The sequence below is a fragment of the Pseudophryne corroboree genome, chromosome 4 (genome assembly GCF_028390025.1).
Source record: "Pseudophryne corroboree isolate aPseCor3 chromosome 4, aPseCor3.hap2, whole genome shotgun sequence".
In the NCBI taxonomy this organism is placed as follows: Eukaryota; Metazoa; Chordata; class Amphibia; order Anura; family Myobatrachidae; genus Pseudophryne; species Pseudophryne corroboree.
The window spans coordinates 348,093,536-348,117,873 of NC_086447.1; the positions used below are offsets into that span (position 1 = coordinate 348,093,536).

Here is a 24,338-nt window from a genome sequence, read left to right on the forward strand (position 1 = left end):
CCTGGAAGGTAAATAGGCTAAGCCTAACCATCCTGCAGCCTAACCCTACCCATCCCCAGTGGTGCCTCAACCACACCTCTCTCCCTGCACCTTAAACCTAACCCTCCCATCCCCACAACCTTACTCTAACACTCCCCAGTGGTACCTATTCTTCCTTAATAGACAAGACAGTAAATGCTGAGGCCAATAGTGCTGACAGATAGTGTGTTGCGCCCATAGTGCGAGTGGTAGAGCAGAAGATGTTGGCAACTACAAATATTATATAGAGAAATACATCATTTCCAACGCGTTTCCCTATACAAGACAGATTTTTCAAGAAGCAGAGATCCCTGTGTCTGTCCTAGGAGACTTTAAATACCTCTCTCACACCTGTATTCATTAGTGCCCCTGACATTGCAGAGCACTAGATCATGTGATTCCACAGGTGTATCAATTGTTGCAACACAGAATGTTACCACCACAGTATTTACTAACTGAGTATAATTTGTGAGAGAAAGAGAGAGAGAGAGAGAGAGAGAGAGAGAGAGAGAGAGAGAGAGAGAGAAATATACAAAAGAAGCATTTGTATGTAAATATGAAATCTAATATATAAAATACGGGCACCTATAACCACAAACACATGCTTGTATACACATATATGTGTGCATATCTACACGCATGTTCATATAATTTCTACACAGACAGAAGCTTTGTCTGCATAAAACTATACCTTTACATAGAGTATATGAATAAAGCTAGACTTTAACACAAATCTATACATAAGTCTATATACAATATGTGTGAAATATCTCAATGATTTATATGCTTATTATCTATTCATAGTTATCGTAGTTTACTCTGGTTTTAAACACAAAAGGAGGAGGGATATACCTGATACTATAAATAGATATTAATTAGAGAAATTAACAATATAATGTGGAGGGGAGAACCTTCATCACAAAGTACTAAGGGGTCTATTCATGAAGCAGTGAAAAGGGTGGAGAAGTGACCAATGGCAACCAATCAGCTGCTCCATACAATTGTATAGTATTCAAATTATAAATGTTACTTCAATGCTGATTGGTTGTCATGAGTAACTTCTCCACTAGCTCACTTCAACACTGCTTCATGAATAGACCCCTAAAATGCTACACATCTTTTCAGATGATATTACTGTAAATATTGTACACATACAGTAGATAAGTTGATGAGGGTTAAAAGTGCCTGAGGTTTAGGAGATTTTCAGCTTCATGTCTATTAAGGTTTCAATAACGACCCCCCTCTACTAGTGAAATAAGTTCCAGACCTACTCATTTTAGACCCACAGGATCTCTCTCCATGATGATGTTCTACAAAATGTCTGGATGCACTATGGTTCATAAAGCCCTTCAGAATGTTTCTTCAGTGCCCCATGAATCTAGATTTTAGAGTGCATATTGTACATCCGATATAATATAGCCCACAAGGCCATATTAGTAAGTACAGATGTGTCTTCACTCATACACTCTTGCAGCAGTCACCCCTGTCCGCTGTGACTTGGCTTGCACCAAGCATCTATTTCGCTCGACTGTGTGTCTTAGTCGCACAAATGAAACAATCAAATGCAACAAAATAGCTTCACAAGACTGCACTGTTTAATTTGATATGTTCAATTTGATATTCAACACTTGTTCATCTGTGTGTGAATGAGTCTGAATTTATATACAAAGTGCTACGATGCAGTGGCCACAACTTTTTTTCACGCCAAAGTTCTTTTGTGCTTCATCTGTGACTTAGGGGGGAATTCAGAGTTGATCGTAGACGATCATTTACCCTGACATGCGGGGGGACGCCCAGCACAGGGCTAGTCTGCACCGCATGTCAGGCCCTACCCCCCCTCCTCGCTCAAGCGGAACACTCAAGGACAAAAGCATTGCACAGTGGCGATTCTTTTGTTCTTGACAAGTAGCTCCCTACCTGCGCAGCTCCTGCGCACCGGCAGGGAGCTACTTGTGGCATCCCGGGTCACAGCAATTGCATGTGACGTCACGCAGCCGCTATGGCCCGCACCCCGTATGGTCCGGGCATGCCTGTGTTGCCCGGACTGTGCCCCCAAAACGGCGGCCAAACGCCGCCAACCCGCCCCCTCCCACCCAGCGAATGCCTCTGCCTGTTAATTAGGCAGAGGCGATCTCTAGGATGAGATTCCGATAGCATCTCTTGCATATGCCAGCGCACTGCAGCGCCGGCGCATGCGCAGTTCAGAACTGATCGCCCGCTGTGCGAAAACACACATCAGCGATCAGGTCTGAATTAGCCCCTTAGTACATATTAAATCTAATTCCTGTGCAGTTAAAGTCACATAATATGCAAAGAGAGAAAAAAGACAACTCTTTTTTATGGGGCACTCTTACAAATAATCTAAAACTTAACTTTTATTTATAGAAATTGGACTCACATTAACATACTAACATAAAACATATATTCACAATTGAAATAATTTAAGGTGTGACTGACTATGCCTCTAGAGATTCTCCCTATAACGACCTTCTGACTATATAAATTGTTGTGTCCTAATTGTGACAATTGATCTATAAGTATCTAGTTGATCTCCTGCCAATGGTTAGTTATAAAGAAACCAGTTTATTGCCTATTAATAGAAACAAAGTTTCAAAATGCACTTGTTGACATCTATCCTGTGTGACAAAAGTCATTTGTGTAGTATAGCAACTGATGGTCGCCAAAATTGCATATAAAGCAGTTAAAGCGGCTATCGTGATACACCTATGAATAACCATGTACAATAAGGCCGAATTTGTCAGCCAATCACAAGTGTGCATTTATTTAACCAAATAGAAGTATAAAATAATATAAATAAAGAAAACGAATGTCAGAAGGAAGATGGGGAAAAATAGGTGACTAAATGCCTGGTTTCTGCTTTTGGGAATCTGCTAAAAAGCATCGAATTTCCAATGAGAGAACCACCTGGAGCATATGCACCAATCCCAAGACCTTTATCTGCTGTTAACTTTTCTGCCCAATTAAGGGCAAAGTTAATGAGAGTGCAGGGGAGAGGTCCCTAGTCAGTATATTACACCTATGGTGGTCATTCCGAGTTGATCGCTCGGTAATTTTCTTCGCACCGCAGCGATTTTCCGCTAATTGCGCATGCACAATGTTCGCACTGTGACTGCGCCAAGTAAATTTGCTATGCAGTTAGGAATTTTACTCACGGCATTACGAGGTTTTTTCTTGTTCTGGTGATCGTAATGTGATTGACAGGAAGTGGGTGTTTCTGGGCGGAAACTGACCGTTTTATGGGTGTGTGTGAAAAAACGCTGCCGTTTCTGGGAAAAACGCGGGAGTGTCTGAAGAAACGGGGGAGTGTCTGGGCGAACGCTGGGAGTGTTTGTGACGTCAAACCAGGAACGAAACTGACTGAACTGATCGCAGTTGCCGAGTAAGTGTGGAGCTACTCAGAAACTGCTAAGAAGTGTCTATTCGCAATTCTGCTAATCTTTCGTTCGCAATTTTACTATGCTAAGATTCACTCCCAGTAGGCGGCGGCTTAGCGTGTGCAAAGCTGCTAAAAGCAGCTTGCGAGCGAACAACTCGGAATGAGAGCCTATGGTGGTCATTCCGAGTTGTTCGCTCGGTAATTTTCTTCGCATCGCAGCGATTTTCCGCTAATTGCGCATGCGCAATGTTCGCACTGCGACTGCGCCAAGTAAATTTGCTATGCAGTTAGGAATTTTACTCACAGCATTACGAGGTTTTTTCTTCCTTCTGGTGATCGTAATGTGATTGACAGGAAGTGAGTGTTTCTGGGCGGAAACTGGCCGTTTTATGGGTGTGTGTGAAAAAACGCTGCCGTTTCTGGGAAAAACGCGGGAGTGTCTGAAGAAACGGGGGAGTGTCTGGGCGAACGCTGGGAGTGTTTGTGACATCAAACCAGGAACGAAACTGACTGAACTGATCGCAGTTGCCGAGTAAGTGTGGAGCTACTCAGAAACTGCTAAGGAGTGTCTATTCGCAATTCTGCTAATCTTTCATTCGCAATTGTACTATGCTAAGATTCACTCCCAGTAGGCGGCGGCTTAGCGTGTGCAAAGCTGCTAAAAGCAGCTTTGCGAGCGAACAACTCGGAATGAGGGCCCATATTGCTTAATTCTTATAGGCCCATTGAAAAATAATAATGATTATGATAATAACCACAATAATGTTTTAAAATATCAAATGTTATCTCTATATGACCAATCGGTCGCAATTAGAACTGTAGCATCCAAGGAAAACACTCAAAAAACAGAAGAAGAGAAGAAATTCCTCCTATAAAGATTGTGGATACAAATAATAAGTAGTAAATGATACAATTGACCAGAAGGTCTCTAAGAAATACAGATTTCATATGCAATAACATCCAGGATTTCTACTGTCCTCAATCATATCTGTCGACATCGAATTAAAGATGAGAGGATCCTTTGGGCGTTTATGCAAAATGAAAAAAGTGTGCTTCTGCTGTCGGTATCTCAATAGATGAGTTAAGCCGATGAGAGAGCACTGAAGTAAGAAAGAAGAATCATATAAATGGTACAAATATATCCTTTAGAGTGTGTTCATGGATGATATAATTACATATCACGTAACCAAGTGTCTAGCCATTTCGCCCTCATATGTTTTGTTATTGTTTGTAACAAGCACAATATTAATCTTCCAAAAAAGTTAGGGTCATTTAATTAGAGGAGACTGTATTAAACTTGGTACATGTGCAGTGGTAATATCAAAATTGCATCATATTTGTAGGCAGTGGTAATATCAAAATTGCATCATATTTGCAGAAGTAACAGAATTGCATCCTATTTGCAGACAGCGTCTTATATGCACGTCACCAATTAGCACAACTATGAATAGGAGATTATACTTCCCTAACCTCTATATATAGATATCCATTTTCCATTATATTGTTAGATATGAGTCTCCATTAAATTATAATCTATTTACTGCTGTTAAAAATAAAATAAGAGATAATTCAACTTATCTGCTGCAGATTTTCCAGAATCGATTTTTAGTATATATATCCTTCAGATACACTTGACACGGTGCTCCCGGGTTAAATGATAAATATGCTCCCACAGTCCAGCTCCCTTAAGTAGGGTAACGGAGGCTATTTGTCAGTCAGGGAATCAGGTCTAATAATCTATGACTCTCCCCCTCCAATTCAAACACTTATGCAGGAGCCGCAGGAGTGACCAAAGTATCCGTCACTCCGGGATGTTAAAGGACAGGTCTAATAGCCGTGATTCTCCGCTCAAGGTCAATCAGTCAGAGCAGCGTAATTCCCGGGTCCGTACTCAGAGGCAGCAGTAGCAGTAAAGGTGACGTGCACGTGCGCCGTGTATCCGACGTGCACGTTTCACCTGGGCGGCTTCGTCAGGAATTGTAGTGTCCCACCTACTGGCCGGGATATTTACCTGTACAGGTGTATCTCTCTTGGCCAATTGCTGCGTACATCTGGTCTACTTCAATTAGGTCTTAACCAGATTGAATTATGGGATATGTAGTTTCTATCATCAGCGGATTCAGTGAGTAAGTATAAGTACACCCAAACAGCCAGCAACAGCGCAATTAAAGATAAAGAATACAGAATACAAACAAGGGACAAAAATAGTAGTTTAAGGATATAAAAGACATATACCCATCTCTGATAATTATATAGATAAATAAACTGTGATATAAATAACCCAAATCAGAGAGTAATAATAAGGATGAAAAATAATAATAAATAATAATCAATAATTATAAATGTTAATTAATAAACAATCAACATTAATTAAACAAATTTATTATATTGATAAGATAAGTTACGAAACCAGTTAGTATAAACCAGATATAGACATAACTAAATTAATTGAAACAGTAAGCATTTATTTATTTTAGCACTATTATGTAACACATGCTAATAGTAATAGTTATTTGCTGTAATCACCAAAAGTTGAAGCAACAAAAAAGAGAGGGGAAAGGGGAGAGAAGGAGAAATAAGGGGAAAAAGAAGAAAGAAAGAAAGAAAGAAAGAAAGAAAGAAAGAAAGAAAGAAAGAAAGAAAGAAAGAAAGAAAGAAAGAAAGAAAGAAAGAAAGAAGGAAGAAAAATGACGAGAGGGAGAGAAAAAATGTATATATATATATAAATAAAAACTTGAAAAATTAATTGAACAGTGTATCAATGATGAGGTAAATGCTTTATGAGCTAATAACTCATGCTAGCTAGAAGAGTGATCTACCAATTATTATAACAAGTGACTAATTATAAATTAGATACATAAGAGTGAACTGCATGAATAAATTATAATTATACTAGAGAAGTAAATTAAATATACTCATTAAAAATTAATAATTACATTGAAGGGAAAAAATATATAAATAAAATAATAAAAATAGAAATTTTTAAAGGAATGCTCCAAAATTTTGATTTTCATTAAGCCCATCCGGACTCAAAGTTCCCAGTCTAAATATCCATCTGCTCTCTTGTTGAAGGAGAGTCTTGTTGAGATTACCTCCCCTAATTCCCAGATGGATTTTCTCAAGTCCAAACACTGTCAGATTCTTACTGCTACCTCCATGCTTGTTATGCATGTGTCTCGCTACAGGGGAAATTTTTTTCATCTTATTCAAGTCAGTCGTGATGTTTCTTATATTTCCAATGTGTTCCAAGACCCTCTGTTTAAGTGCTCTTGATGTCATTCCCACATACTTCATTCCACATTCACATTGTAAGCAGTATCTAACCCCTATGGCGTTACAATTAATGAAGGATCTAATCTCCACCTTGTTTCCTCGCCTGTCAAAAGTATGTTTTGTCTTGACCATATATTCACACGCCTTACAACTTCCACATGGAAAGGAACCATTTATTGCAGGTGTTCGTCTTGCTGATCTTTCGAAATGGCTGTCCACCAGAATGTCTCTCAGATTTTGAGACCTCCTCCAGCTCATGGCTGGTTTGATATCGAGCTTTTTGCTCAGGTCTCTATCTGTATGCAGGACTGGCCAATGATGTTGTGTGATATTCACTATCTCTTGCCACTCATGGCAGAAATCACCTACAAATCTAATCTGATTCTTTGTATTGGATTTGACAACCAGTTTAGTGTCAGTTAAAGTCACAGCCTGGCATCTCTGGTACAGACCGAGTAGTGCTCTGCTGATCGGTGAGTGATTGACAGGAAGTGGGTGTTTCTGGGTGGAAACTGACTGTTTTCCGGGAGTGTGCTAAAAAACGCAGGCGTGTCAGGCTAAAACGAAGGAGTGGCTGGAGAAATGGGGGAGTGGCTGGCCGAACGCAGGGCGTGTTTGTGACGTCAAACCAGGAACTAAACAGTCTGCAGTGATCGCAATCTATGAGTAGGTCTGGAGCTACTCAGAAACTGCAGGAAAAGATTTTCGAGCAATTCTGCTAATCTTTCAGAGAGAGTTAGATTTGGGTGGGGTGTGTTCAATGTGCAATTTAAATTGCAGTGTAAAAATAAAGCAGCCAGTATTTACCCTGCACAGAAACAAAATAACCCACCCAAATCTAACTCTCTCTGCACATGTTATATCTGCCTCCCCTGCAGTGCACTGCACATGGTTTTGCCCAACTGCTAACAAAGTTCCTGCTGCGATCAACTCAGAATTACCCCCATATTCAGTCTCTTACAAAGGGTTTTTGTTGTTGTTTCCACACATGTACAATGTAACTTCCATGCTTCTCTTTGGTATTTATAAAACTGTGATGTGTCCTATACAAACTTTAATGTTTCGTATAATTGGTGGTATTCCATTTCTTGGTTAAGAGAAAAGAACTGCTGGAAACTATGTTCAATAAAAACATTTTTCAAAAAAGAAAAAAAATAGAATAATATATTATGCACCAGTGGCATATCTGTCATACAGAAGGTGCAAGGTGTGCAGTGCACACTGGCCAATTGCTCCATGGGGGCAACATACACCCTGCATCAACCAATTTGCCACCATGCCCCTTGCCCTATACCCCTTCAGTGGCACGATTCTTCCATTGATATATTCAGAAAGATGGCCTCACACAGTAGCCGCAAAGATTCTGGCACTGCTCTCTTCTGCACATGCGCCATCTTTTCAAATATATCACCAGAAAGATGGCGGACCATGGAGAGGGGGCCCACTGCTTATGCCCATGAATACCTATTAATGAATAAGTAATATATAGTGTCCCCTTATACAATAAAATAATAATGACTCCATGAATAATAAAGCCTTATGTCAGTGGTTCCCAAACTTTATTAAATCACGGTGCCATGTAGTGCCCCCTCCAGGTTCAATTCCTGATTGACAAGCCAGCTCGTAGGTATGTGTTCTCATGAATGATTCACCGCTAGCCTGTCTCGTCTATATTTGTTGGGCTTTTTTATTTTTTCCCATATATATGGATTACGTCAGACAAAGAAAACAGGGACAAGGGTACATTTTATTAGGGCACTTATTAAAAAGTTTCATTTTTAAATTTTAGCATTAATAATAATTTATTTATTTTGAGACAAATCCACTGTATAATATTTTATTATACCAGGGGGAAACTATAAATATTTTTTTTATTCACATGGGCACTATATATTGGGTCTGGGACTGAGGGTCGACAGCAAAAAGGTCGACACACCTTAGGTCGACGCCAATTGGTCGACACACCTTAGGTCGACATGGACAAAAGGTCGACATGGACAAAAGGTCGACAGGAACAAGGTCGACATGGAAAAAGGTCGACATGAGGTTTTTTTGTGTCGTTTTCTTCGTAGAGTGACCGGGAACCCAAATTAGTGCACCGCGTCCCCTCGCATGGCTCGCTTCGCTCGCCATGCTTCGGGCATGGTGCCTTCGCTCCGCTACCGCTTCGCTCGGCACAGATTACCGTTCCAATCGTAGTCCACGTGGATCGTTAAGTATGAAAGGGTTCCAAAAAAGAAAAAAATCCTGAAAAACTCATGTCGACCTTTTTTCATGTCGACCTTGTGCATGTCGACCTTTTGTCCATGTCGACCTAAGGTGTGTCGACCTAAGGTGTGTTGACCTTTTTGCTGTCGACCTGGAGTCCGGATACCCTATATATTATTTCTTAGTTTTTCCTAGTTCAAATAGAAGATAAAATCTTATTTTCTTCTCTCTTAAAAAAATAATCCCCATATAAAATGGACACACACACACACACACACACACACACACACACACACACACACACACACACACATTACATTGGCTGATGCAAAACGTTCATATCAGTCCACCACATGCCTCTTTACTTGACAAGTGAGTAGAGTTTGGGACTGGCTACTTCAGGTTTTGGGACAGAGAATGCTTAATTTGAAATTAGTTAATTTACTTAACACTTTAGCCAGGATTAACACAGAGATCGGTGGATAGTGGAGCTGGATCTGTTGTCTCTCTGGCACCAGCTCTTCTAGTAAATAATAGCACAGCAGCAATGTTTCAGACTATACCTGGTCACCGCTGCATTGTAAACTGGGACAGGGTTGTCAATTTGATTAGCAATTGAATTCTCCATTGGTGACCCTCTGAAATTTGGTCAAAAATGTGTGTCTTCTTTAATAAAATATAACTAACATTATTACAGTCCTGCATTTTACACTATTTTGCTGTTCTTATTTTATATTATGTTATATAGTGTTCATTCTAGCACCCTGCACCTTTCAAAACATGTGCAGTTCCTCTTTCTTGCCTGGGGTGTTGCTCTCTCCTCTGGTGCTTCTCAGCACACTCTGGTCTGTATTTCAGTGCTGAGATATAGACCAGAGTGTTCTGAGAAGCCCCAGAGCAGAGAGCGACACCCCAGGCAGCAAAGGAGAACTGCATGGTTTTTGAAAGGTGCAGGGTGCTAGAATGAACACTATTATATGCTGTACAAGGTGTATGTCACATTTTCAGTACCATCTTTGCATGTCTCTCAAATTCTAAAGACCATTAGCGTATCTGTAATGGGTGTAGGCTGTGTGGTGCACATGGGCGCCTGGGACCAGGCGGGCCTACACCGCTCTCCCTGCATCCAAATAATTATATTTACCCCTTGGTAGTCCAATGGCAACCGGCACTGCAGATATAAGAGTCTACACTGCTGCGGCTTCTGCCAGAGAGAAGGGAGCCTGCACACATTGCCCCCTCCTCTCTTAATCCATCCCTGCTGAAGACCAAACCAGGCCTCCAACTACTTTGCATCATAGTAAAAAGTAGGGCTACAGCATGGGGTCAAGAGTCTCTTTGATTGTAAAGGGACTTATTATTTGATATCTCATTGGTTACGATAGTAACAATTCATGATCTCTATGATGGCGACTGCATTAATATTCAGTTACTTTTCTGGTTGTGATTATTTTTGGTAAATTTCTAAAGCAGAGAACTTGTTTTCAAGGCTTTAATGTAAAGCTGAAATCATAGTTAAAATTCCTCGTTTTTTATTGTAAGTCCCCATTTCACCCCACCATTACAACTTTCCCTGAGAACAAGGACATTTGGTATACCTCCCCATTTGCAAGGTATCTACCCATAGATTAGTACATTTCATATAAAGATTGGAAATACGGATGTATGTCTTTTTGTCCTTTTAGTAGTATAGGGGACATCCAGCACTCAGTTTGAGTAGTAATTAAGTAAAAACATCTCAAATTATGGGGATGTTCAAACACCCGATGCACCCTCATAGCTAGCATTTGTGTGTATTCTAATATTCTCCAATTTCAGAGTCTTCAATAATTCTATATGAGATTTAGCTTGTTCTAAAACTTTGATACATTTCATGTATTTAAGTGTTTCAGTCATGCTAATATGTTATTAAGATGAGGTCTCTGGAGACAGGGCTGCCATCAGAAATTGTGGGGCCCGGGACTGACAAAATAGGCAGCCCCCCTCCCCCCAAAAAAATAAATAAATAAATATAAAAAGTAAAATATATATATATATATATATATATATATATATATATATATATAAAATAAATAAATAAATCCTGTAAACAGTAGCGGTGGCACTTATACATGCCTTCAGTAGTAGCGCCACACCGCTTACACATAATGACCACACACATAGATACACACACGCGCTCTCTCTCTCCCCCCCCCCCCCTTATCACTGGCTGGCAGGAGCTGTCGCAGAGCATTCTCCTGTGAGCTGTGGTAGCAACCAGCCTGGTCCCATGTAGCCCCACCCCCTCCATTTTGGTAGCTCCACCCCTTTTCATACCCGAGTTCTGACACTGTCATAGGAGGGGGGAGAGGATGCTGAAAACTTCTATTGAAAACGTCCCTCTTAAAATGGCCGCCGCCTCAGAGGAGACAGTTATTAAAGATACTAAAGGAGCGGTGGCCATTTTGGGAGGGACGCTTACAATTGATGCTTGAGGCATTCTCTTCCCCTCCTGTGACTGTCAGCTCTCGGGCATGAGAAGGGGGCGGAGCAAAGCGGCGGGCGGACGGCAGCATGAGTGGCCTGGGCCCTCTCCTCTCTGTTAGAGAGGCCGGGCCCGGGATTACTGTGCCCGCAGCACCCCCCTGATGCAGTGACGTGCGGTGAGGTCAATTGCTGGTGAAGCACTGGCTTCTCCAGTACATCCCCAGTAGCACAAGAACACAAACCTCAACTCACTTTTTAGGAACAGCAGAAACATTACAGTACATAGGGGGAGTGGGCTGGTACTGCAGCCATTGTGTACATACTGTAATTACAGGACAGACCGCAAAGTACCCAGAAAGCAGCCAGAGTCGGCTCCAGGTCTACTAGCACGCTGAGCCTTCGGTGCACACACTACTATGAAAGAGGACGTGGCCTCGCAATTATATATTATGAAATCAAATTATAAATATATACCATATTATCACCCCGCTACACACACAATTGGCAGCCTTACACATAATACCCACAGCAGTGCTCCTTACACGTAATGCCCCAGTATAGTGCTAGATAAATGTAATGCCCCCAGTATAGTGCCAGTTACACGTAATGCATCCTGTAGTTCCAGTTACACACGTAATGCGTCCTGTAGTGCCAGTTACACGTAATGCGTCCCGTAGCGCCAGTTACACGTAATGCGTCCCATAGCAGCAGTTACAAGTAATGCATCCCATAGCGGCAGTTACAAGTAATGCGTCCCATAGTTTCAGTTACAAGTAATGCCCCCTGTCTCGGATGCAGGGGTGAGCTACGCCCCTGCCCACATAACTTCCAGTCACCTCCTTCCCCCAGCCCCTCTCACCTGGGTCCTGCTTAGAGCCGCCGGCAGGAGAGTGCAGCAGTACCGGAGCTGCTGCTGAGTCTGCTGCCTGAGAGGAGGAGAGCGCCGGCCACTGCTGCATGGTACTCTGGACTTCCTGGCGCCACCTCCGTGGCCGCTGCCAAAGATTAGCTGCTGCGCTTGGCACTCCCCAATCCCCGGTGCTGCCAGCTGCACCTGCGGGATAACAGGTGACAGATGGGGGTAGTAGCAAGGGGTAATAGCAGGGACACAGGTGACAGATGAGGGTAATAGTAGGGGGTAATAGCGGGGGACACAGGTGACAGATGGGGGTAATAGCAGGGGGTAAAAGCGGTGACACAGGTGACATATGGGGGTAGTAGCAAGGGGTAATAGCAGGGACACAGGTGACAGATGGGGTAGTAGCAGGGGGTAATAGCGGGGACACAGGTGACAGATGGGGGTAGTAGCAGGGGGTAATAGCGGGGACACAGGTGACAGATGGGGGTAGTAGTAGGGGGTAATAGCGGGAGACACAGGTGACAGATGGGGTAGCAGCAGGGGGTAATAGCGGGGACACAGGTGACAGATGGGGGTAGTAGCAAGGGGTAATAGTGGGGACACAGGTGACAGATGGGGTAGTAGCAGGGGGTAATAGCGGGGACAGAGGTGACAGATTGGGGTAGTAGCAGGGGGTAAAAGCGGGGACACAGGTGACAGATGGGGGTAGTAGCAGGGGGTAATAGCAGGGACACAGGTGACAGATGGGGTAGTACAGGGGGTAATAGCGGGGACACAGGTGACAGGTGGGGTAGTAGCAGGGGGTAATAGCGGGGTAACAGGTGACAGATGGGGGTAGTAGCAGGGGGTAATAGCAGGGACACAGGTGACAGATGGGGTAATAGCGGGGACACAGGTGACAGATGGGGGTAGTAGCAGGGGGTAATAGCGGGGACACAGGTGACAGATGGGGTAGTACAGGGGGTAATAGCGGGGATACAGGTGACAGATGGGGTAGTAGCAGAGGGTAATAGCGGGGACACAGGTGACAGATGGGGTAGTACAGGGGGTAATAGCGGGGACACAGGTGACAGATGGGGTAGTAGCAGGGGGTAATAGCGGGGACACAGGTGACAGATGGGGGTAGTAGCAGGGGGTAATAGCAGGGACACAGGTGACAGATGGGTGTTATAGCAGGGACACAGGTGACAGATGGGGTTGGTAGCAGGGGGTAATATCAGGTACACAGGTGACAGATGGGGGTAGTAGTAGGGGGTAATAGCAGGGACACAGGTGACAGATGGGGGTAATAGCAGGGACACAGGTGACAGATGGGGGTAATAGCAGGGACACAAGTGACAGATGGGGGTAGCAGCAGGGGTAGTAGCAGGGACACAGGTGACAGATGGGGGTAATAGCAGGGACACAGGTGACAGATGGGGTTGGTAGCAGGGGGTAATAGCAGGTACACAGGTGACAGATGGGGGTAGTAGTAAGGGGTAATAGCAGGGACACAGGTGACAGATGGGGGTAGTAGTAGGGGGTAATAGCAGGGACACAGGTGACAGATGGGGGTAATAGCAGGGACACAAGTGACAGATGGGGGTAGCAGCAGGGACACAGGTGACAGATGGGGGTAGTAGCAGGGGGTAATAACAGGGACACAGGTGACAGATGGGGGTAGTAGCAGGGGGTAATAACAGGGACACAGGTGACAGATGGGGGTAGTGAAAGTAGTATTAACAGCAGGTGGGGAAAGTAGAAGTGACATCTGGGGGTGTTGACAGTAGTGCTAGTAGTAGAGACTGTGTCTGTGTAATGGAGTAGGATCATACAACATGACGGCGGTGCAGTCAATACCTGCCCTTCTGGAAGCCGGGATGGACCATCCTTCATTAGGCACAAGCTCAGTACAGGCGCTTTTGTGGGGCAGCTGTTGGGAGTGAGCACGCTCCACTCTCAGCCTCTCAGTTAGGATCTTCCCCGGGCCTAGCGTCAGTCTGTCACTCTGAGTCTCCGCCCCTGAAACAGTTAGCTCCGCCTCCTGCAGGCTCAGTCAGCAGGTGATAGAAGAAACGCTATGCACCTGCACAAAGTGATGCGATCCAGTCCGTGCCTGAGAGGACACGCTATTCCTCCACATATTGGTTGAGGAGCTGTCAGTCTCCCACCGGCCACCAGCAGCAGCAGGACGCAGGACATGATCGGTGAGTAGAGGAGAGCTGATGATCATGACTGGCAGCTCCGAGTCCCTTGTCCCGCCGCCGCTTATAGGTGATTGGTCCAGCGGATCCAGCACTGGATCCGCTGTCCAATCATATCTGCCTTGCTGACAGGGATGTGCTTTCCCTGTCAGCGGGCCACTTATATAAGTGCCGCTTTTATCACTGTTTTCAATGGGCTTTTACAGCCCAGTGCTTGGCCCCCGCCCCACCCCCCCACCCCCGCTGTGTCCCCGTTCCCATTGTCTACGGGAGGCACTTAGTGTCGGTGCTTCCCAAACTTCTTTAAAGCATTGCAAAGATTAGAATAATATAAAGAGGATACTTATGACACTGAATATGTGTCATAGGTATCTTCTTTGTATTATTGTAATCATTAATGACAGGGGAGGCACTGCCTCCCCTGACTGCACGTCCCTGCCCTGTTGGCGGGCCTGTCTGGAGACAACCACAATATTGTAGGTGAGCTCTAAGAGAAGATCTGGATATTGGAATGAAGACTTCCCTGACCTGCCGGACCCATCTTTGTAGATGCCTCATGTTCTGTTCTGCCCACCTTATTCGTTGCTTGACTATACTGTTTTCATGTCTAAAATGAAGCAAGTCAGTTTGGCTCACCATTTTTGACAACATACATTATACAACATGTAATGATTTTTAGGTCTAGTGCCCAGGGCCGGATTAACAATGGAGCTAATGGAGCTGCAGCTCCAGGCCCACCCTCCATAATAGGCCCACAGCATCACAGATCTCTGTGCTGGAGTAGGCAGGAAAACATTTTTTTCCTTCTACTGCAGCAGCCTGCGATGTCCCAGGCAGGTTCCGCCCCCTCCATCCTCACTAGAGATCCCCCTCCCCGGCTGCTGCGCCGGTGACTTAACCGGCGCTGCTCAGATGGAGGCAGTAGAAGGCTTTCCCTGCCTTCGCTGTGCGCACATACAGACAGTGTGACTCAGCAGCGCCTCCTCCGCGTCAGGTGACGTTGCAGCGTGTGACGTAAAAAAGGGGCGCCCCCGACCGCTAACACACCAGCACTCCAGTCCCGGCTTTTCCCGTACTGCGTACTCCACAACACACAGCCCAGGGAAGGGCTCGGCGCTAAAAGCAGCAGCTCAGAGAAGGAGGCCTGGCAGCAACAGCAGGGTGTCTGATATCCTCCAGACTGAGGTGAGGTATCAGACCCTTTACCTGCTGGCTGCTGCTGCTAATATATACAGCAATGTGGTGGCATACTAAGGCTCGGTATGCAGGCTTCCGTGCATTGGCCAATCCACCAACTAAACCCCCATCATTTATTTCTCTATCGTCCTAGTGGATGCTGGGGTTCCTGAAAGGACCATGGGGAATAGCGGCTCCGCAGGAGACCGGGCACAAAAGTAAAGCTTTCCGATCAGGTGGTGTGCACTGGCTCCTCCCCCTATGACCCTCCTCCAAGCCAGTTAGATTTTTGTGCCCGGCCGAGAAGGGTGCAATCTAGGTGGCTCTCCTAAAGAGCTGCTTAGAAAAGTTTAGCTTAGGTTTTTTATTTTACAGTGAGTCCTGCTGGCAACAGGATCACTGCAACGAGGGACTTAGGGGAGAAGAAGTGAACTCACCTGCGTGCAGGATGGATTGGCTTCTTGGCTACTGGACATCAGCTCCAGAGGGACGATCACAGGTACAGCCTGGATGGTCACCGGAGCCTTGCCGCCGGCCCCCTTGCAGATGCTGAAGTAAGAAGAGGTCCAGAATCGGCGGCAGAAGACTCCTCAGTCTTCTAAAGGTAGCGCACAGCACTGCAGCTGTGCGCCATTTTCCTCTCAGCACACTTCACACGGCAGTCACTGAGGGTGCAGGGCGCTGGGAGGGGGGCGCCCTGGGAGGCAAATGAATACCTATTTTGGCTAAAAATACCTCACATATAGCCTCCGGAGGCTATATGGAGATATTTAACCCCTGCCAGAATCCGTTAAGAGCGGGAGACGAGGCCGCCGAAAAAGGGGCGGGGCCTATCTCCTCAGCACACAGCGCCATTTTCCCTCACAGAAAGGCTGGAGGGAAGGCTCCCAGGCTCTCCCCTGCACTGCACTACAGAAACAGGGTTAAAACAGAGAGGGGGGGCACTAATTTGGCGTTAGAAATATATAAAAAAGATGCTATAAGGGAAAACACTTATATAAGGTTGTCCCTATATAATTATAGCGTTTTTGGTGTGTGCTGGCAAACTCTCCCTCTGTCTCTCCAAAGGGCTAGTGGGTCCTGTCCTCTATCAGAGCATTCCCTGTGTGTGTGCTGTGTGTCGGTACGTGTGTGTCGACATGTAGGAGGACGATGTTGGTGAGGAGGCGGAGCAATTGCCTGTAATGGTGATGTCACTCTCTAGGGAGTCGACACCGGAATGGATGGCTTATTTAGGGAATTACGTGATAATGTCAACACGCTGCAAGGTCGGTTGACGACATGAGACGGCCGACAAACAATTAGTACCGGTCCAGACGTCTCAAAAACACCGTCAGGGGTTTTAAAACGCCCGTTTACTTTAGTCGGTCGACACAGACACAGACAGGGACACTGAATCCAGTGTCGACGGTGAATAAACAAACGTATTCCTTATTAGGGCCACACGTTAAAGGCAATGAAGGAGGTGTTACATATTTCTGATACTACAAGTACCACAAAAGAGGGTATTATGTGGGATGTGAAAAAACTACCATAGTTTTTCCTGAATCAGATAAATTAAATAAAGTGTGTGATGATGCGTGGGTTCCCCCCGATAGAAAATTATGGGCGGTATACCCTTTCCCGCCAGAAGTTAGGGCGCGTTGGGAAACACCCCTTAGGGTGGATAAGGCGCTCACACACTTATCAAAACAAGTGGCGGTACCGTCTATAGATAGGGCCGTCCTCAAGGACCAGCTGACAGGAGGCTGGAAAATATCATAAAAAGTATATACACACATACTGGTGTTATACTGCGACCAGCGATCGCCTCAGCCTGGATGTGCAGAGCTGGGGTGGCTTGGTCGGATTCCCTGACTAAAAATATTGATACCCTTGACAGGGACAGTATTTTATTGACTATAGAGCATTTAAAGGATGCATTTCTATATATGCGAGATGCACAGAGGGATATTTGCACTCTGGCATCAAGAGTAAATGCGATGTCCATAACTGCCAGAAGATGTTATGGACACGACAGTGGTCAGGTGATGCAGATTCCAAACGGCACAAAGGTGTATTGCCGTATAAAGGAAGAGGAGTTATTTGGGGTCGGTCCATCGGACCTGGTGGCCACGGCAACTGCTGGAAAATCCACCGTTTTTACCCTAAGTCACATCTCTGCAGAAAAAGACACCGTCTTTTCAGCCTCAGTCCTTTCGTCCCTATAAGATCATATCTGCCCAGGGATAGAGGAAAGGGAAGAAGACTGCAGCAGGCAGCCCATTCCCAGGAACAGAAGCGTTCCACCGCTTCTGACAAGTTCTCAGCATGGCGCTGAGACCGTACAGGACCCCTGGATCCTACAAGTAGTATCCCAGGGGTACAGATTGGAATGTCGAGACGTTTCCCCTTCGCAGGCTCCTGAAGTCTGCTTTACCAAGGTCTCCCTCCGACAAGGAGGCAGTATGGGAAAAAATTCACAAGCTGTATTCCCAGCAGGTGATAATTAAATTACCCCTCCTACTACAAGAAAAGGGGTATTATTCCACACTATATTGTGGTACTGAAGCCAGAAGGCTAGGTGAGACTTATTCTAAAAAAAATTTTGAACACTTACAAAGGTTCAAATCAAGATGGAGTCACTCAGAGCAGTGATAACGAACCAGGAAGAAGGGGACTATATAGTGTCCCGGGACATCAGGGATGCTTACCTCTATGTCCCAAATTTGCCCTTCTCACTAAGGGTACCTCAGGTTCGTGGTGCAGAACTGTCACTATCAGTTTCAGACGCTGCCGTTTGGATTGTCCACGGCACCCCGGGTCTTTACCAAGGTAATGGCCGAAATGATGATTCTTCTTCGAAGAAAAGGCGTCTTAATTATCCCTTACTTGGACGATCTCCTGATAAGGGCATAGTCCAGGGAACAGTTGGAGGTCGGAGTAGCACTATCTAGGATACTGCTACAACAGCACGGGTGGATTCTAAATATTCCAAAATCGCAGCTGATCCCGACGACACGTCTGCTGTGCCTAGGGATGATTCTGGACACAGTCCAGAAAAAGGTGTTTCTCCCGGAAGTGAAAGCCAGGGAGTTATCCGAGCTAGTCAGGAACCTCCTAAAAACAGTGCATCATTGCACAAGGGTCCTGGTAAAAATGGTGGCTTCCTACGAAGCAATTCCATTCGGCAGATTTCACGCAAGAACTTTTCAGTGGGATCTGCTGGACAAATGGTCCGGATCGCATCTTCAGATGCATCAGCGGATAACCCTATATCCAAGGACAAGGGTGTCTCTCCTGTGGTGGTTATAGAGTGCTCATCTTCTAGAGGGCCGCAGATTCGGCATTCAGGATTGGATGCTGGTGACCACGGAGCCCAGCCCGAGAGGCTGGGGAGCAGTCACACAAGGAAAAAATTTCCAGGGAGTGTGATCAAGTCTGGAGACTTTTCTCCACATAAATATACTGGAGCTAAGGGTAAATTTATAATGCTCTAAGCTTAGCAAGACCTCTGCTTCAAGGTCAGCCGGTATTGATCCAGTGGGAAAAACATCACGGCAGTCGCCCACGTAAACAGACAGGGCGACACAAGAAGCAGGAGGGCAATGGCAAAAACTGCAAGGACTTTTCGCTGGGCGGAAATTCATGTGATAGCACTGTCAGCAGTGTTTCATCCCGGGAATGGAAACTGGGAAGCAGACTTCCTCAGCAGGCACGACCTCCACCCGGGAGAGTGGAAACTTCATCGGGAAGTTTTTTCCACATGATTGTAAACCGTTGGGAAATACCAAAGGTGGACATGATGGCGTCCCGTCTGAACAAAAAACGGGACAGGTATTGCGCCAGGTCAAGAGACCCTCAGGCAATAGCTGTGGACGTTCTGGTAACACCGTGGGTGTACCAGTCGGTGTATGTGTTCCCTCCTCTGCTTCTCATACCTAAGGTGCTGAGAATTATAAGACGTAGAGGAGTAAGAACTATACTCATGGCTCCGGATTGGCCAAGAAGGACTTGGTACCCGGAACTTCAAGAGATGCTTACAGAGGTCTTATGGCCTCTGCCGCTAAGAAGGGACTTGCTTCAGCAAGTACCATGTCTGTTCCAAGACTTACCGCAGCTGCGTTTGTCGGCATGGCGGTGGAAAGCCGGATCCTAAGGGAAAAAGGCATTCCGGAAGAGGTCATTCCTACCCTGGTCAAAGCCAGAAAGGAGGTGACCGCACAACATTATCACCACATGTGGCGAAAATATGTTGCGTGGTGTGAGGCCAGGAAGGCCCCACAAAGAAATTTCAACTCGGTCGTTTCCTGCATTTCCTGCAAACAGGAGTGTCTATGGGCCTCAAATTGGGGTCCATTAAGGTTCAAATTTCGGCCCTGTCGATTTTCTTCCAGAAAGAATTGGCTTCAGTTCCTGAAGTCCAGAAGTTTGTCAAGGGAGTATTGCATATACAACCCCCTTTTGTGCCTCCAGTGGCACTGTGGGATCTCAACGTAGTTCTGGGATTCCTCAAATCACATTGGTTTAAAACCAGTCAAATCTGTGGATTTGAAGCATCTCACATGAAAAGTGACCATGCTCTTGACCCTGGCCTGGACCAGGCGAGTGTCAAATTGGTGGTTTTTTTCTCAAAAAAGCCCATATCTGTTTGTCCATTCGGACAGGGCAGAGCTGCGGACTCGTCCCCAGTTCTCTCCCTAAGGTGGTGTCAGTGTTTCACCTGAACCAGCTTATTGTGGTGCCTTGCACCTACTAGGGACTTGGAGGACTCCAAGTTGCTAGATGTTGTCAGGGCCCTGAAAATATGTTCCAGGACGGCTGGAGTCAGGAAAACTGACTTGCTGTTATCCTGTATGCACCCAACAAACTGGGTGCTCTTGCTTCTAAGCAGACTATTGCTAGTTGGATGTGTAATACAATTCAGCTTGCACATTCTGTGGCAGGCCTGCCACAGTCAAAATATGTAAATGCCCATTCCACAAGGAAGGTGGGCTCATCTTGGGCGGCTGCCCGAGGGGTCTCGGCTTTACAACTTTGCCGAGCAGCTACTTGGTCAGGGGCAAACACGTTTGCTAAATTCTACAAATTTGATACCCTGGCTAAGGAGGACCTGGAGTTCTCTCATTCGGTGCTGCAGAGTCATCCGCACTCTCCCGCCCGTTTGGGAGCTTTGGTATAATCCCCATGGTCCTTTCAGGAACCCCAGCATCCACTAGGACGATAGAGAAAATAAGAATTTACTTACCGATAATTCTATTTCTCGGAGTCCGTAGTGGATGCTGGGCGCCCATCCCAAGTGCGGATTATCTGCAATACTTGTACATAGTTACAAAAATCGGGTTATTATTGTTGTGAGCCATCTTTTCAGAGGCTCCGCTGTTATCATACTGTTAACTGGGTTTAGATCACAAGTTGTACGGTGTGATTGGTGTGGCTGGTATGAGTCTTACCCGGGATTCAAAATTCCTCCCTTATTGTGTACGCTCGTCCGGGCACAGTACCTAACTGGCTTGGAGGAGGGTCATAGGGGGAGGAGCCAGTGCACACCACCTGATCGGAAAGCTTTACTTTTGTGCCCTGTCTCCTGCGGAGCCGCTATTCCCCATGGTCCTTTCAGGAACCCCAGCATCCACTACGGACTCCGAGAAATAGAATTATCGGTAAGTAAATTCTTATTTTATTGATGTTGTGAGGACAAGTGAGCTTGCTATGGTGAGTGCTGAATTCTCTATTTTGTATGTATTTGGGTAGGTGGCCATGGGCTGCATGCACCCCACCCTATGAGTGGTGAGTGCAGACACTGCACCCCGCTTCTGGGGTGGCGAGTGCTGTGGTTTTCTATATTTGTTTGTATACTCTAGATATAGGTATGTATATATATATATATATATATATATGTGTATGTATATATATATATATATATATATATATATATATACAGATGTAGCCACACTCATTGTGGTTACGACTAGTTTGCCATGATTCGCGTCCACGCTGGAGTGTACATGCGTATTTTCGCAACCGTGCTGCATACACATTGCATTGCCTAGTCGCGAGTGCAAATAAGCGCAGCTAGTCATTGCCGCGATGCGTATGCACGTGCGTACATATCGCAGCATTGATAAGCCTGGCTACATGTGTGTGTGTGTGTGTGTGTGTGTATACACATATATATATATATATATATATATATATATATTTATCCGGAGAGTACTGTAAGGGTCCGTTTTTAGGTAGGGCGTTGATATAACTCCCTTGGCGCCATCTCCTCTATTTCGTTTCATATTTTCACACATTTAGTTCCTCCTAACAGGGAACTTAGAGGATACAGGCAGCCATATAATTAATTAATTTTAGTGTTTTATTTGAAATAGCGCAGTGGGAGAGTAATTCTTGTCATATATATATATATATACTCTGTATGCTCAGCCCAAGAATCACTTCCCAGCTTATGCAGAAATCAGCACACCACCAGTATTAGTTCATCAAATGCTTGTATTCCAAAGTTAAATAGCAAAATCCATCAGAAAGATGTAAGGCAAACTGGCAAGGGTTAACATGCTGGCAACTTCATACATTACATGTCCCTTCCGTGATTGGAGTATGGAGACTGCGCTCCTGATGCCCAACGGCTGTTTCGGTGATGGCACCTTCCTCTGGGGCATAACCTAACTATAAACTGAACTGCTATTTATGTGTTGAAGCGCTTGCCAAACTCACCGCAACAACCCACACCTGTGTATGGTACAACTCACCTGCTCACGGTCTCGTCCGCGTCTCGGTCCCGGAAGTTCCTGATATGGAACGCATCGGGCCCGCGGTGGAACGCATATCCGGTCCCGGCATGCATCTCTGGTGACGTCACCTCCGGACACAATGCTCGGGACGCGTTCCCGACCAGTCAGCAGTGGCCTTTCTTGGTATCCATGGAAACTCTAAACAATCCGTCCCATACTAAACTAGGGATCGCCAAACCTACCACTGGATCCACTGCCAATAAATATGTTGTGTACCAGATTGTTTTGTCTGTGTGTGGAGCGCCTGTCAGGCTTAATGCAACCACCTTAACTAGTGAGGATTTATAGTTTATTGGCAGACAAACAAGCCGACCATGCCTCCTTCTTGCGCACATGCCCACAATGCCACTGCAGCCCCTGAATCCCGAAATCCTAGAGGGAACACTATATATATATATTTATATATATTTATACATACATAGTTTAGGTTCAATAGATCTACACTAGGATGCTCTACAATCAGTAGGTCGACAGTGAAAAGGTACACAACATATATATTTTTTTTGTGTCAGTTTTCGACGCCAGAGCACAGGGAACCCCAATTAGTGTACCGCATCCCCTTGCTTCGGGTAGGTTACTATTCCCAATCGTAGTTCACGTGAATGATTAAAAAAAAAACAACCTCTATATATATGTATATATATATATATATATATTGTGTGTATATGTATATATATATATATATAGATATATATATATGTATATATGTATGTATATATATATAAATATAATATACTGTATGTGTGTGGAGCCAGCACTCACAACTGGTATAAGGTAGTATTCAGTTGTCAATAATGTAACAGGTGGTGTGTGCTTCATATAAGCAAAGGGTGGAGGGAGATTGAGTTGGTTGAAGGTAGGTGGGTAGATATGCCCTCCATGGTGCTAGCCACACCCCACGGCACAGACCACACCCCATGGCAAAGACCACACTTCCATATCTATAGTCACACCCCCACAATGCTGGGCACACACCCCACGGCACAGACCACACCCCATGGCAAAGACCACACTTCCATATCTATAGTCACACCCCCACAATGCTGGGCACACACGCAGCGGCAGCGCACAATAGGCCTTTTATAAAACTCAGCTCCAGGCCCATGAGGACCTTAATCTGGCACTGCTAGTGCCTGTTTGAAAAAAAGTAGCAGAAACAAAGAACAAGGTAAAGTGTGGAGCAAATTAATGAATTATCCTCAAAAAGTATCTTTCAGAAAGCAAAAAGAAAGGGTTGTGGTCCAAGGTTTCAGAACCCCAAATGTGCCATATGTAAATAAAGAGACCATGGGCCTGATTCAGCGGTGGATGCAGTGGTGATGTTTGTCGCTGTTTTATGTCTGTGTATGCATCAGAGTCACACTGTGCATAATGTACATCCCAATGGCTAGTGCTCAAAGTTGCAGAACGAATGTGGATGCAAGAGCTGTGCATTTTAATGGTTGTTGCTGGAAGGTAACATGGGGATGGCTAGCCAGTACATGGGGTCGTCACGTGTGTGTGGCTGACAGTGGCTGCAGCTAAAGACACACTTGTGCTAACAGTGGACCCAATTTTTCAGATGGAGATAACTGTAGAGTAGTATCTAATGGTTTGGATTAGCACCAATACATTTTAAAATGTATCTAAGTTATCCCAGAAAACTGGGGAGAAGCAACTCATACAGTATGATACTGTGTGAACAAGCAAATTAATTCCATTTCATATTGTTCTAAACAGACACAATAGCAGCCAATGGAAGAGTTTATCAGTACAGATAAGGCCCAATGGAGAAATTGACTTACTGTATACAGATAAATTGATTCTACACAAGAGAGACGTCTGGAAAATAAGGAGGGGCAGCGTGCCTGGATACAATGGGGGACCGACCACCTCTCAAAAAAAGAAAACTTAGGACGAATTTGGTAACTATATTCGTGGGATGAGCAGTAACTTACCTATGAACAAATCTCTTATACTGTACACCAAGTATAATACAC

General features: G+C 45.1%; 1 protein-coding gene and 1 long non-coding RNA gene across 10 annotated transcripts in view; one reads left to right on the plus strand and one right to left on the minus strand.

The window, feature by feature from the left end:
• Positions 1–14,336, minus strand: part of TP63 (tumor protein p63) — an 875,477-nt gene extending 861,141 nt beyond the window's left edge. For 6 of the 9 annotated variants that reach the window (XM_063916470.1, XM_063916468.1, XM_063916469.1 and 3 more), the window contains exons 1-2: positions 14,061–14,332; positions 12,222–12,416 (exon numbers count right to left, since the gene is read on the minus strand). The gene's annotated coding sequence lies outside the window, so the exon portion shown is untranslated. Of the gene's footprint in view, positions 1–12,221; positions 12,417–14,060 lie in introns of all 9 variants that reach the window. The other 3 variants (XM_063916475.1, XM_063916476.1, XM_063916474.1) reach the window with 3 other exon arrangements.
• The window catches only part of LOC134909520 (uncharacterized), a 65,121-nt gene continuing 54,971 nt past the window's right edge, over positions 14,189–24,338 (plus strand). Inside the window, exon 1 of the long non-coding RNA XR_010175954.1 lies at positions 14,189–14,407. This is a non-coding gene — a long non-coding RNA (uncharacterized LOC134909520). The remainder of the gene's footprint in view (positions 14,408–24,338) is intronic.